The 16,446-nt window shown below is 37.3% G+C and overlaps 1 pseudogene; it reads right to left on the bottom strand.

The window, feature by feature from the left end:
- Positions 1–1,287: 1,287 nt before the first annotated feature.
- Positions 1,288–1,892, bottom strand: LOC102856986 (annotated as a pseudogene).
- Positions 1,893–16,446: the final 14,554 nt, after the last annotated feature.

The following is a 16,446-nucleotide window of genomic DNA, read 5'->3' as shown; positions in this document are numbered from 1 at the left end:
AGTTTCATATATATGCACTGTTCTAGCTGATTTTGCATGTGATACTAATGATATTGTTCAATAGTTTCCACATTCAGTTGGATCACCTTTCTTAGGAATGGGAACAACTATGGATCTCTTCCAATCTGTTGGACAGATATCTTTCCTCCAAATTTTCTGTCATAGACTGGTAAGTACACCCAGGGCTGCATCTATTAACTGAAACAAGTGAAATGGTATCCCATCAATTTCTAGGGCCTTATTTTTATTTTGTTTTATTTTTGCCACTTCCTTCAATGCAGCTCCTTCCTCCATCAGCACTGGCTTCTGCTCATATGGTACTTTCTGAAATTTTTCAGTGTCAGTCAGTTCTTTAAAATATTATTTTTTCATAATTTACATATTCTGTTGGTCATCTTTCCTTGGAATAGGTGTATGAATGTATCTTTCCCAGTTGGTTGGTCAGGTGGTTATCTTCGAAATCTCTTACCATAGCTTTAGGAGGGCTTTCAAGATTGCATTTATTTGTTGAACTATCTCAATCGGAATTCCTATAGCCCTGTTTTTTTAACACTGCCTTCAGTGCAGTTTAGACTTCTTCCTTCATTATTATTGGTTCTTGAAATGTGCTGTCAAATGGTTGAGTATCAATTAATTATTTTTTTTGTACAGTGATTGTTTTTATTCCACCTTCTTTTGATGATTTCTATATTGTTCAACTTTTTGTCTATAGAATCCTTCAAGGTTGCAGCTGCACAATTGAATTTTTCTTTACTTCATTCAACTTGGCAAATACTAAGCATTCTTTCATTTTAAGGTTTTAGCACTCTTAAGTCTTTGCACATTTAATTATAGTAATTTGTTCTCTGTAGCTGCCCTTGAAATTGGTTCAACTCTTACTTCACCATTTCTTTCTTTTATTCTAACTACTCTACTTTCAAGAACAAGTTTCAGAGTCTCTTCTGAGATCCATTTTGGTCTCTTTTTTTTTCTTTTTGATACTTTTTATTTTCTTTTTTTTTTTATTTCCATCCTTTATTGGGAATACAAGGAAATTTCCATTACAGTGTAAGATTTTTTTATCAATAACTCTGGTGATACAGTATTCACAATAAACATGACCTGTAAGTGGTTTTCCAGTTCAAGTCATGGTCTCTGTGAGCCTTCAAAGGAGTTTAGCTGGTCTTCATCACAGCAAAATAGAAATCTCCAACTTTTTAAATAGATGGAATAATAACTCCAGATTAATTTATAAACTCATTTGGATGACCATAGAAATGTCCTCCATTCACAAGCTGGCAAGCATCTTCAGATTGACTGTTGGAGCAAAGAGCCTTTCATGTGCTTCCAGTTATTATATAAAACATGGAGGCTGGTGTTAATCCTGCTAGACCACTTGTGCACTTAAGCAGAATTCCTGTCATTGTTCCAGGGGCTAGTGTGTTTGTGTCGTCTTCTTTCTGCACCTCGAGTTTTCTTAATGACAATACCAAATGCACTATAGAGTAGATCAAGAGAACCGAGAGTATTAACCCAAAGTGCCCCTTGCCTGGTTACCATATTAAAACTTTGTACATTTCTTGGTTTGGACCACACCATGTTCTGGGTTTCCTTCAGTTCTAGATACAAACCATGCGTTTGCCCCAAATGCAGCCCCTGCCATGCAACACCCTCCTATGGTAAAGAAGGCAAGTTGAAATCTGCCCTGGGTTTTATTAATGCCTGTGGGTAAAATAAATTCAGCTGTATCCTGCACAAGGTATGGAGGATCCACATTTAAATAAGGAGACAGAGGGTTCATTCCAATTAGGGAAATGCTGGCCAAATCCACATGGGAGTAACATGTGCCACCGGCTCTGAAAAAGCCAGTTAAACCCCTCCTTGGTCTTGTTGCCTCCCCCGCCACCATCCATGGTGTTGCAGATCCCTGCTCTCCTGTTTTCTGCCACCCACTCAGGTTGAGCTCATCTGCTTGGCCCTCGCTTCTCAGCAACAGCAAAAGACCTCAGCTCCACCAACTCCTGTACACGCTGACCTTCTGGGGGACATTTTGCTTTCTTCATATTTGATGTCCTTGATGACATCCTAGGACTTAAGTTGTTTTTAGTAATTAGTATTCAGTACATCCAAACTATCTTCAAAAGTTCCCTAAAAGATGAGATGTATTCAAGGCCATACATAGATTTTGTTTGCATTTTCTTCAGCTTTAATATGAACTTGCATTTGAGTAATTGTGGTTTGCTCCTCCTACCCTTGTTTTGATTATTGATAACTGACTTTCTACATCGTCTCTTTCTACACATGTAGTATATTTGATTTTGGTGTGTTCTATTTGGTGAAGTACATGCACATACTATATATATATATATATTTATGGAAGGACTATAGTTTTCATTTTTTATACTAGTTCATTACTAAATTTTAATACATTGTTTTCAAAAATTTTAATGCATTTTCAGACCAGATTCTTCCTATTTCCCTCCCCCTCCCCCTGGGGTCTTCATATTCATTCTACAGTAATGATTTTATTCATATTTGTCCTTGTGGAACTGAATTAGTTAACTCAGCACAATGCTTTCCAGTCCCTCAAGTTAGGTAATAATTTAGAAAATCATTGCTCCTGTGTGCTGCATAGTATCCTATTGTATGAATGTACCATAATTTCTCAATTCATTCATCTGTGATTGGACACCTGGGATGTTTTCACATTCTTGTGATGGAGAATAACACTGCTTTGAACATTGGTGTACCACTCTCCGTTTGTGCCTCAGTCCTCATATTCTCAGGGTATATTCTAAGTAGAATAGGTGGGTCATACGGAATTTCTATGTCCAGCTTTTTGAAGAAGTGCCAAACTGCCTTCCAAAATTGTACCATTTTACAATCCCACCAACAATCTATAAGAGTTCCTTTCTTGCCACATCCTCTCCAACATTTATTACTTTCTGTCCTGGTAAACATTGCCACTGTTACTGGAGTGAGATGGTACCTCATTGTGGTTTTGATTTGCATCTCTCTTACTGCCATTGACATGGCGCATTTCTTCATGTGTCTATGATTCAATTATTTTCCTGTGAAAATTCTTTCTTTGTCCTTTGCCTATTTTGTAATTAGGTTATCAGCCTTTTCTTGTGGAGGGCCAGGAGTATTCAAAAAACTTTCATGACGAGATGGTATTGACAAATGTTTGTTCCCAGTTGGTAGATTCTCTTTTCACCCTGTTGGAAAAAGGTTTTGATGCCCAAAGTAATTTAATCTTTAGTAGGTCCCATTCAATACTTTTATCCTCTTCAGATTGTGTATTTCTGGCTCTGTTTTGCAGTCTCTTTATACCTTACACTAGGCTTCTAAGCTTGATCCGAGTTTGTCTCATATGAACTTTATGGTTTTGGGCTTTACTCCCAGATCTCTCTGATTCACCTTGAATTGAATTTTGATATGCCATATTTTTACACACATTACAAGTGCCTTCTGTGTTGGTTTTCCAACAACTTCTTTTCCTGACAATGAGTGTGTTACAGTTTCCCTTCAATTGGATGCTCTTTATATAGTATAAGAAATAATGTTCCAATTAAAAATAGCTAATACCAGTCCATTGTGTGTTTACTATTATCTAGAGTATTGATCTCTAAGTATTTCTTTTTTTTTTTAATTTTTTTATTATTTTTGTGTGCGTGTACCGTCAAATCAGATCTGACTGGTACAGGAGGAGATTGCCCCTCCTTCCCCGGCAGAGCATCTGGTGGATTTGAACTGTGCACCTCTGGGATTGTAGTTGCAGCTTCTTGCCACTAGGCCACCAGAGCTCTCCTAAGTATTTCATTTTTTTACAATGTCTTTTCCTACATCCATATTTTGTACATTCTACTTTTCATTGTCTTAAATTCATACTTCATCTACATTCAACAGAGACTTCATTGTTTTCTGGAAGACTGTCTCAGCTCTAGAATTAACATGGATAGAAAATATACTTACAGCTGTTCCTTCTCATTTTTCAGCCATGCCAAGCAAATGAAGGTATCAAAAGTCTTATTCCATTCACATCATTAAGGCCAATTCTGCTATGAAAAGGCAGCTTTTGCCTATGTCTTGACTGCCTTCTAACACATCCTCTGCCAGTATATTAGATAATGTTCTGCTGCTTTCCAAAATATTTTTATTGCCCAATTTTTCAGAAGTCGATTGCCACATCCTTCCTCTAACTCTTCTGTATATGGATTGAAAAGTTATATGGGATGCATCCCTTATGTAATCCTTTCCTAATTTTGAAACATGCAGTGTTTCCTTGCTCTGTTCTGACCACTTTTCCTTGGTCCAAGTGTAGGTTTCGCATGAGCACAATCAACTGCTCTTGGAATTACCATTCTTCTCAAAATTAGCTACAATATGTAATGATCCACACAGTCAAATATCCTTGTGTAGTCAGTGAAACACAGATAGACATTCCTCTGTTAATCTCTGCTTTCAATCAAGAGCCATCTGACATTGGAAATTATGTCCCTAGTGCCATAGCCTCTTCACAACCTAGCTTGTATTTCTAGTAGTTCTCTGTCAATGTACTGGGGTAAGCTTCAATAAGATTTTGCTTGCTTGTGATATTAGTGATATTGTTTGATAATTTCCAGACTCTGTCAGATCTCCTTTTTTTTTGGAATGGGAGTAAATATGGCTCCCTTCCAGTCAGTTGGCCAGGTAGTTGTTCTCCGGATTTCTTGGCTCAACCTGGTGAGCACGTCCAGGGCAGCATCTGTTTGCAGAAATATTTCATTGGGATTCCGTCAATTCCTGGAGCCAAAGTCTTGTGAATGAAGTTAAGTTTCCAGAAAATTTTTATTAGCATTTGAAGTGCTCAGACATGACTTGACCGTTTGCTGGAGAACTGTGTTGGCTCCAGAATTAACAGAGTTGAGTAAGCCTAAATTTAATTCATCAAGATTGGTCAGGCAGTAAGACAAGGGAAGACTGAAGTCTATGACTCAGCCTAGACTGACTGAACTATGGTTAGTCTGAGGAAGTAAGAGCATGAGATCAAATCACCACCAGTTGCTCTTGAGTTGTATTTAACTCATGATGAGTTAACTTATGAGTGTCGTAGTAAAATATATTCCGTAGAATTTTTAATGACTGAAGTTTCAGAAGTAGGTTTCTTCTGAGGGCTTTTGGGGTGAGCTTGAGCCTAGTTAGCAGCCTAGTAACTTTTTGCAACACCCAGTGATTCTTATGAAAATAAGAATGTTGTTATTATCACCTTGTTTTTGTGTGCTTTGTTGTAGATCTTTATTGTTAGAATATTGTAAGGTGCTATTGAATTGACAACAACTTATCACTACATTATGAACAAAAAATTAGAACCTTGCCCTATTTTGTACCATCTTCACCATCTCTGATATACTTCCACCCATTTTCACTGTCACTGTTTTAAACCATCTTTTTTTTTTTTCATTAATTTTAATAGACATTTACAGGGGTTTTGGATTTCCATTCATTCATTGCTGCACTTTTCTCCCTGCCCACCCCTCCCCACCAGTCTGCTCCCCTCTCCGAAAAGAAAAAGAAAAAAAATCCTTTATTAGTAACCATCTATTTTAAAAACTAATATTTTATTTTATTTTACTTTACTTTATTTTATTTTATAGTGGTTTATTTACTAAATTTGTTTACATTATTTTTCACACCAAATCTTTTCCATTTCCTTCATCCCCCCTCATCAAATTGTTCAACACTACAATGAACGCCCTTTCCCCCTGCTCATCCTCAGCCCTCTGCTCCCACCCTGCTTCCACCCCTTGGATCCTTATACTTGTTTTACAATAATGGTCTTCTACAATACTTGTCCTTATGGTACTGAGTTTGTTCACTTAGCATAATGCTCTCCAGTCCCTCCAAAGTTAGGTAGTAATTAATAAAAGCACTGCTCCAGCATGCTACATAGTATTCCATCATGTGAATGTACCATAATTTCTCAATTCATTCAGTTGTGGTTGGACATTTGGACTGTTTCCATGTCCTTGTGATCGTGAGTAATGCTACTATGAACATTGGTGTACAACTCTCCGTTTGTGTCTCAACTCCCATGTTCTTTGGGAATATTCCAAGCAGTGGAATAGCTGGGTCATATGGAATTTCTATGTTCATCTTTTTGAGGAAGTGCTAGACTGCCTTCCAGAGTGATTGTACTATTGTGTCAATCTATCTTATCTTCATCTCTTTTTCTGACCCTCAACAATTCCCAGCATGAAGTTGTGTTGTTGTTGTTTTCAAAAACTAGCTCCTCCTGACAACATAACCAAAGTGTATTAGATGAAATATCATTATCTTTGTGTTTAAAAGCAGCAAAGTTGCCCTTCCTCCAAGACAGATTTGATTGTTCTTTTGGCAACTCCTGGAGTTCTCTCCAATATCACAATTCAAAAGCATTGATTCTTCTGTCATCATTTTCATTTTCCAATTTTCATTGTCCAGATGCATAAGAAACAATTGAAAATTTAATGGCTTGGATGAGGTATCTTAAAACTAACATCATCGCTCTTTAGCACTCTAGAGAGTTTCTAATGCAGATTTTACCAATGCAACTCATCTTTTAATTTATTGACTGATATTATCATAGGTATTGATTCTGAATCCACATACAATGAAATGCTTGCTAATCTTTACTCCATCTCTAGTGATGCTGTCCATTGGTCGAGTGGTGAGAATTTTTGTCTTCTTGATATAGAGGTCAAATCCAATTTGAAGGCAGTTGTTTTTGATCTTCTGCAATAAGTGCTTTAAGACCTCTTCACTTTCTAATAACAAAGTTTGTCATCTGCACAACTTAGGTTGTTAATGAATCCACCTCGAATCCTGATGCCACTTTCTTCTTCATATATTATCTTCTTATTATGAAAATAACTGGTATCATAGACCTTTAACTTATCCTATTTCATTTTACTCTTTAAACCAAATCTGATGGAAAAAGCAATCCAAAAGTACTTTCGTTTAACCAAGAAAAGAAAAATAGGATGAAGAGTACTTCTAGTTTTCTAATGGATGCCCTTAAAGGTAAAAAGAATTCCTAATAGGAATCTCTAGCTTTGTTGCTGTTAAAATTTAGGCTCAAGATTTTCACTGAAAATCAGGAGATGAAGTAACTAACTCACTTCTGCTTTAGATGAGATGCAGATATAACTCCTTGTGGTGATCAAAGTTTGCATGTTTTGTTCCTTTAGTCCAGGAATGTAGATTCATACCCCATCACAACAATTTACTAACCTTGAATTATGTACCTAGACTCTCTACTTTTTGTTTGCTGCTATATGGAAAAAGGTTGATCTTTGTTCCAACCTACATCACAATGACCCTGGCTAATGTGGGACTTGATGTGATAAAGCTGTACAAAGCCACTGCATAAATATTATTATGTGAGAAAGATATTAAAAAAAACAATGTATCATAACATTGAAGAACTCTGACTTTGATTCACACAAGCGTGGTGTTAATTCCAGTTGTGCCATTTACGAAATGTGTCATTTTGTATGAGGTGCATTAGTACCCTGCGTGTAAGATTCCACTGGAAAAGTTAGACCATAGTGCCCACTTGAGAGCTATTGTGTGTACTAAATGAGATCACATATCTGACCATTTAATATAGTGCCTGGTGTAGAGAGAAACTTCATTATTATTATGTATTATTCTCTGCACTTGATGTAGTAGCAGTGGATTTAGACATAGGAACTTACCATTATTCTGACCTTTGCTTAAGAAAGTAGAGAATCTGTGATCTCTTTGTCTTTTATTGTAAAATTGCTGAAAAATACTTTTCCTCATTTTCTTCACTTCTGCTATTGATAATGATACGGTTTCTTAGACTATGCTTTTACTACCTCCCATGTCTCTTCTACTGGTTAGCATCCCAGTAGTTCATTCCAGATGACACCTTTGGGATTAGAGTGGTTCCTGAAAACTGTCCCCTGACATATGCCTCTGGATCTAGCCATATGTAATCTATTATGCCACAATTTGCTATATTTGTTTATGATAAGATATGAAAGGACATAGCTACAGTTGGTTCATTCATATATTGCTCACTGTGTGCCCTGAATCCAACTGTGTACATAAATAAAACATAAATATGTTCTTTGAATCCAATTTGTAAGAAAGAAGAAAAAAGTCAAGTTACTGAATATATGAAGATAGACATTCTGATAATCTGCAAATAATAGATATTTGGCATGAAAGGTTTCTCTGTCATCTATAAATAAAAAGAAATTCAAGGAAATCTATAGAATTTTAAAAAAATGCATAGTAAATTCTAGCCAGCTATCAAGTGCTTGTGCTAACTTTATAAAGGATGAGTATCCATTTGATGTGAGATAATATTTAATTAGAACACATATGAGTAGTTTCATCTCAATTAAAATCCATTATATAACCATTATAGAAAAATTAGGGGAAATTGGACAAAAATAAAAAACATTTTCATCTACAAAAGGTGACTCTGTACATTTTTATATGTTTCTTTCCAGTCATATTTTCCCTGTGAACAATTTTCCAAGTGAAGTCTTTTTTTTCTTTCACTTTTCTGATACACGACTGGCATTCAGTAAAGATAGACCAATGTCACATACTTTAACGACTCTTTCAGAGTCAAACAGCTTTTAGCATTGTCCAAGTCCCCCAATAGTTGGACAGGCATTGTAAATCATGTAGAAATATTGCTTCAGGCCTGATGCTGACAAACACATGCTGTCTCAAAAATTTGTATCCAAATTTCAACTATTTAGCTAAAAAATTATGAGACATGTTTCAGTTAATTGAACTGTGCAGTGTTATTCTCAGTTCTGCTAAAAGGAGAATAACACATTGCAATGGACAATAGCAAAGGCATCTTACTTAGATTTATTTTTCTGAGTCTTTTCTATTTGGGATTTACAAAATATGCGTAGCCCTAAAAAAGATGCAATTTCCTGCATATTAAGGCCAAAATAGAAAAAGAACAAAATACAATGAAAAACAGCAACCTAATTGACAGGTGGATATATATTAATCCCATCCCAGTGGTTGAGAGATGGAATATTATTATTGAATGAGACTCTTTCATCAAACCAAATATTTACTAATGCTCCAAAGTACATATCTGGCATAGCTTCTGCTTAACACATCTGCTTCTCTCTTTGGATTCTAATATTAATCTGAAGGTTGCATGCAGCTGCACAGTTCTAAGATAATTAGTTCTTTCCATTATATATTACTATTGATAGGACAGACCTCAAAAAATATTCAGAAACTTGGATTTGCATAAACTCTGGGCAGTTAGAAGACTTTTCCAAAATGCAAATCAATCTTCTGGAAAAACTTGTACTGTTTCCCAGTCCCTTCCTGGAATCTTTCACATTCACCTCTCTTTCATCAGTCTCTCTTTAACCCATTTCTCCACTTTTGCGTACTTGCCTGCTGGCAAGACTTCAAGATCTTCCTTGGAATACTTCTGATACAATCAGCCTAAAGAAGATAACACCTTTCCTCCTAGGTATGCCAAAAAGGCATCATGGTGACTTTTTACATTAATGGAAGCTATTAGGAAGTATTTCTTTCCTATTTTCCAAAATTTGGAAATATCTTTACTAGAGGATGGGAGGTCTGGTGGCCCACTCTTCACCAGGAGCTTTGTGGGAGAAAGATAACCACTTCCTTCCATTGGATTTATAGCCTCTGGACACACTCCCAATCCCTAGGGTCAGCTATGAGGTGCACTTCACTCAATTGCAATGAGCTGAGTTTATTAGAGTGCTTCCTTAGTTTTCTTGCTACCATAGAAAAAAACAAAACAAACGAAAAGCCACCACTCTCACCCTCATGGATGCCTGGTGAGAATGTAAGATGAGACAGCTGTGGAGTTAATTTCTACTTGAAGACAATGAGAGAAAGAGAAAAGGATGACAAGCCAACATTTAATACACTGAATGCACAGAGCTTCTCTTTAACGGAAAGAGGAAGTTCTTACTTTGTTTCTTTAGTGGTTAGATTCTTATTCAGTTTTTCTATATTTTTAGAATAACTTGGAAATGGTGGACTTATATACAGGTTTGGCTGTGAGCAGATCTTATGACTATGTCCTTTGCACTAAGTTGAAAATCTAATTGACAGGTGGAAAAGAAGAGCCTGTGACTGACTTTCTTTAGGGAACTCTAGTGGCCGAGTGGCGAGGAGCTGTGTTGCCAAAGGCACACAGTTTGAACACACTAACTGCTCCATGGGTGAATGATGGGCAATTTCTCTCATCAGCCCTTGTGTGGTTTACAGCCTGTGAAATATGCTGGAGACTCAGCTGTGAGTCAGTTCCAACTTGTTGGCACATAACAACAACATGCCTTTCGTTGCTATTTCTGGCTTAGCACCATATTTCAAGTAAGAGTTTAGTAATTCGTTTTAATTCTTTGAATCCTTTAATCATTCTACTACTACATGCTACCCAGGACACTTACATGAAAAACCACAAAATAATACCTAATATACATTTTTTTAGCTTCATGGTTTAGTCTGTAGGGAGTTGAGATGCTAATCCAAAGTCTTTGCCTTTCTGTTGGTTTGAATGACTAGCCAGCCAATCGAAGGGAGAAAAATGGACAATGTACAGCCTTAGAAACTCAAGAGCTAATTATGCACCAGTTCTGACTCAACAAAATCTAAGAGGTGCCTGGGTTTATAGTACCTTTCAGGAATGGGCTGTCTTAGTTTATGGTAATTAGTGCAAAGTATATCTTAAGGTAATCTCTTTTGAGATAGAAATGTGACTAAAACAAGTAAAACTCTGATGGCCTAATAGTTGGGCTGGCAGCCTAAAGATAGGAAGTTTGAATCTACCAGCTGCTCTATGAGAGAAAGTTGGCCTTTATTCTCTTGTGCAAGCTATTCGCAGCCTCTGAAAACTCACTGGCAGGTCAGCTATAAGTAAGTTCCAGTTCATCAGTTCATAACAACAATAAAATAAGCAAGGAAGGGGTGGGGAAGGGAAGATCAATGCTAAGCCACATGGGATTTATCAGGAAGAAAATTCTCTAAAGAAACAAGGACCTTCCTCCAGAATTAAGAGAAGGAATGGCTTATCATAGAGTCAGACTCTGATTCATGTTTTAACCTCCTGAATAGTAAGATCTCTGGCGGCCTAGTGGGTAAGGAGTTGTGCTGCCAACCCAAAGGCAGGTGCTTCAAATCCACCAACTGCTCCTTACGAGAAAGACAGCCCTTCTCCTCCCAGGTAATTTACAGCTTCTGTAAACCCTGAGAGAGGATCAGCTGTGAATCAGTTCTTGCTTCACAGCAATGTTGATAGCAGCATTATTCACCATCACAAGAACATGGAAACAACACAAATGTCCAACCACAAATGAATGAATTGAGATTATGGTACATTCACACAATGGAATACTATGTGGCATGCAGGAACAATGATTTTGTAAATTATTATCTAACTTTGGAGGGATTGGAGGGCATTATGCTGGTGAATTAACTCAATCCCACAGGATAAATATTGTACACACCATTATTATTGAATGAATATAAGGATCCAAGAGGGGTGGGAAAGGTTGGAAGCAGAGAGATGAGGATGTGCAGGGGGAGGGGGGATTAGTCATGGAGTTGTACAATTTTGTGGGTGGGAGGAGCGAAGGAAATGGAAAGAATTTGTTCTTGAAAACAATGTATTCAAATTTTATAAATAAACTAGTAGAAAATTTTAAAAGTGTAAATTTTTTAAAAATGCAACAAACTAGGAGAAAGCACGTTCCTATTTGTTCAAGATAATGATTTAGGTATTTCTGTTGTATGTGTTGTTGTGGGTGAGTACCTAGAGCTGAACCATAAATGACCTTCCAGAAAGTTTTCCGAGGTAGCAAATCTCACTAGAAGAGATGTCCATCTTTCTCTCATGTTACATAATTGAGAAGCAAATATTCTATTTGTACTTTCCATAACAGTCAAAGTCTAAACAATTGAAGTATCAATTCACAAGATGACTGTGTAAACAGAATATTCCATATACATGCTCAACAATCCATCACCAAAGAGTCAGAACCAACTCATAGCTGACCCTCGAGCAGGCATTTTGAGGCTGTAAATCACATGGAAGGAAGTTGCCCTATTTTCTCCCAAAGAGGAGTTGTTGTTATATGCCATTCAGTTGTCCATAACTCATAGAAAACCTAAGTATAATAGCTCTGAAACTGCCCTAACCTCCCAAGCCAGTCTCACAGACTGACACATCTACTCTCATTACCCCAGTTACAGTGTCAATCCATCTCATCCTGTTCCTCCTCTCCTGTGCTATCCTTCCACCCTTCCAAGCATGATGTCCTACCCTAAAGGCTAGTTCCTCTAGGCCATGTGCCCAAAGTATGTGAGACAAAGCTTCGAAATCCTTACCTCCAAGGAGAAACTTTTTTTTTTTTTATGGAAAAGTAAAAGAAAAGATTCTTTCATTGTTTTACAAACCCTCCCCCAGGTCCCCTCCACCATGCCGCCCTCGCTCTAGTCTCCTGTGATGACAGAAATACCCAGTTACATCTCTCTTTTAAACGGTTCTCTCCCTCCTCTGTTTCAGTGCAGTACACATTATTGAACCCATCTTACTCAGTCTCTCCCCAGCCCCAAGGACAGTCCCATTCTACAACAGTGGCATCATGTAATATTTGTCCTTTTGTGACTGGGATATTTCACTCAGCATAATGTTCTCCAGAGTCAACCATTTTGAATAATATTGCATGAGTTCCTTGTTTTTTAATGCAGCATAGTATTTCCAAGGAGAAACTTGGTTTCATCCTCTCCAAGTTAGATCATTTTGTTCTGTTGGTGATCCAAGACTCTTTATCACCACAATTCAAAGGCATTGATTCTTCTTCTGTCATTTTTATCCATTGTCCAGATCTCTGATGCATAGCAAGTAATTGTTAAAGATTATGGCCTGGATCAGGTGCATCTTAGTCCCTAGATTGACATCATTGCTCTTTAGCACTTTAGCAAGGTCCCTGACAGCAGACTTCCCCAATGCCATTTTTCTTTTGATTTCCTGACTTCTGGTGCTAAGAGTGTTGATTGTGGATCTGAGCAAACTGAAATTGTTAACAACCTCAATCTTTTCTCCATCTTTCATGGTGCTGCCAATTGTCCCAGTGGTGAGAGTCTTTTTTTCTTGATGTTGTGTTTCAACCCATATTGAAGCCTGCAGTCCTTGACCTTCTGAGCAAACGTTTCAGGTCCTTCTCACTTTCAGCAAGCAAGGTACACAAAGCAGGTTGTTGAACAGCTACAGAATTAGAACTGTTCAGCTTCAATTTGGCAATGCAATTTCCTATCCACTAGACCTCCAATTCTCCCTACACAGATATAAATATACTGCCCAGCCATAAAGAGAAATAAGGTCCTGATGCCATAGTATGGATGAATTTTCAAAGTATTATGCTGGGTGAAATAATTCAGTAGCGAATGGACAAATACTGTATGGTCTTACTTGCGTGAAATAATCAAATAAGTAGAAACAGATATATTAGTAGTTACTCATTGTGAGAGAGAGGAGAAATGGGTGAATTTTGCTTAGAGGTCATCACATTTCTTTTAATGAGGATGGAAAGACTATGGAGAATGGTTGCACAGTTCAAAGAATGCAATTAATGTCACTGAATTATTAATGCAGACAATGTTGACTCAGCATGTGCTTTATTATGTATATTTCACCATGATTTTATTAAAGTTTATATGAATTGGGAAAAAATAAAACCTGAGCAAAATCCATCCCCTCAAAGATGCTGAAGAAGCATCTTCATGGATCTTCTTTTTATCTGAATTTAAAAATTCACTGCCATTCATCAGAAAGTATGCATCCTTCACTCGGTATTCAAAGCTATAAAATGCACAGGGGGAAGATTATTCACAGGAGTTGCTGATTAATTAAAATTTTCAGAGAGGATAGACTTTTGGATCAGTAGTACAATAACATCCTATGTTTTTGACAACAGCCCCCTCCCCTCAAAGTGTTTTTGGAGAGTTTTTATGACAATAATTTGGAAGGAGATATGGTTGGCAAAATCATGTGACATAAATAATATTTACAGAGACCTACATATTGTTGATTTTCTTCTAGAGTAATCATCAAAACAGAAGTTCCAGTGTCTAGTTTTCTATCCAAGGCTGTGTGTACATAAAAGTATCAAAGAGGTGGACACAATTCCTACATTCTGAGTGGAGAAGAAGTAGACTGAGGATGGATAACATGTAATAAAACTCATTGCTGTCAAGTTGATACCAACTTATGGTGAACTTCAGTTAGGTTTCTGAAGCTATAAATATTTACAAGAAAGACTCTCTTCTGAGGAACAGTCTGTGAATTTGAACCCACAAACTTTTGTTTAGTAGCTCAAGGCTATCAGAATAGCAGGAGATTTGAAACAAACTGCACAAATTGTTTAAAATAAACGAAAACCAGCTTGTACTCAGCCAGGAACACCATCCAGGTGGCCATCATCTACAAATCTCAATTTCATGAGCATAGTCTGAAAAGGAAATGTCTATCTGCTAAAAGCATGTCTATTTGATTTATACTTATTAAGATCAATTACATATTATATCTCAATTATTAATTTTCCCAGAAGAGTGTTTTTCCTCCTTAAAAACAAACAATGAAGTAGAAACATGTCTGATTGGTGTATGAGGATAATCTGTGGATGCTATATTTTTTTTTAAGTTTTTAGGTTTCATTTATTTGGGTGGAAGGACGCTATATTTTTGTACTGCTTTTCCTGTTTCCTGCATATTGTTCCTATTAGGTATGTATTTTGCTCAGCCTGTAACGGTTATGGCTGTCAAATTTATTGTGGTTTATATCTTTTTTTCCTGAGAAATTCACATTATTTAGATATTTCCTTACTTTCACTAAAACAAATTACATAGTCTGGCCAAAACTCTGGTAGTAGTTTTAAGTGAGTCGGAAAGTATGTTGTTTTTATTTGCTCTAGCATGTGCTCCATTTAGTAGAACTGGCAGCAAGCCGAATGTGGAACAGCATACTCTTCTTTGACTTCAACACGCCTCTGCACCCTGAAAATTTCTGGGAATTCTTCTCTCTGCTTTATTTTCTTTTCAGATGGTTCTCTACCTGCTTTCTTGGTGATAAAGCTGTTCCAGTATCAGTCTTGAATCTTCTTTTCTTTTTATCCCATGCTATCTCTGGGAGCGAGGCTAGCCAGCCTGGGCCTAGGGTTTGAACCAGGAGGTGGCCTTAAAGCCAAAAGGGCCCTCGGGCCTGCGACCCTCAGACAGGTTCAAATTGTTTTCCTGTCAAACGTTCTTCTAGGTGGTATAGCACTGGTCTGTGCGTTGCTGTACAGAGGTAACTCGTGGTTGCTGTGATGCTGAAGCCTGTGACAGTGATGTGCCATTCATGGTAATGGGTATCCATGGTGCACAGTGTTGGCTGGAGCTTCCTGACTAAATCAAGCCTGGAAGCAGGAGCGGCATCCACTTCCGAAATCGCTTGCCTCCAGAAACTCTATGTATGAATGGTGCTCAGGCTGTTTGTTCATAGGGTCGCTATGAGTCGTCTTTGACTAGACGGCACCAAACAACAACAGCAACAACAATCTCTGACTGTAATATTACTTTCATCCTTCCCAAATTTAGATACCAAATATCTTATAGTGTCTAGAATCATATCTCAGGCCTACTTGAAATAGTAGCATCCCTGCCTCAAACAAAATATGCTGGATTGATCCTTAATTTTCAAACTGGCTGCTCCTTCATGTTTGCCCAAATTTTTTGACACTCTTTTCATATTCAGGGGTGAGTTTTGTCTGCCTTTCCCTTAAACAGAGTAGTAGTGTCCAATCTTGGTAATTTTTAGTTTGGGCTATAAAAATCAGGCAGCTTCTACAGCTCATTCTTGGGATATTTAGAATATATCTAGAAGTAAGTATCTTGAAAATAAAAAGTTGTTTTAACCAGACCATGTAGATTTGGATTGGGGACTAGGTGGCCAGAAGTTGAAAGTGCCTCAAATAGACTGTGAGGATTTACAGGATAATGAAGAAACACTGGATAAAAGATTATATGTGCTTTGGTATTATGTAGTGGTGAAAAGTATAGCAAAACTGTCACCTGCAGAAAGCCAACAACAGAAAATCTACTTAATGGACTTATAGATATGGCTAAGGAGATGTCCAGGCAAAGTGCCAAAAGTGCTTACTAGTTTCTTTCAGTTGTATGTAATACAATATGAAGAGAGAGAAATGTGCTAAAAGAGGAAATGTCTTCAAAATGAGTTTGTTGTCATTATGTTCCATCAAGTTGCCTGCAATTTATAGCGATCCTATGTATAGCAGCTCTAAAGCCTAACCTGTCCTGAGCCAGTCTCAATAATTCTGACACACCTACCTCCGTTGCCCAGTTACTTATCAATCCATCTGATCTAGGATCTTCTCCTGTGCTTCCACCCTTCCAAGC

The sequence above is a fragment of the Elephantulus edwardii genome, unplaced genomic scaffold (assembly GCF_000299155.1).
Source record: "Elephantulus edwardii isolate Elephantulus edwardi_28Jun2011 unplaced genomic scaffold, EleEdw1.0 scaffold00054, whole genome shotgun sequence".
Taxonomy (NCBI): Eukaryota; Metazoa; Chordata; class Mammalia; order Macroscelidea; family Macroscelididae; genus Elephantulus; species Elephantulus edwardii.
The sequence above is the reverse complement of the archived record's forward strand: the minus strand, read 5'-3'. Positions and strand labels throughout refer to the sequence as shown.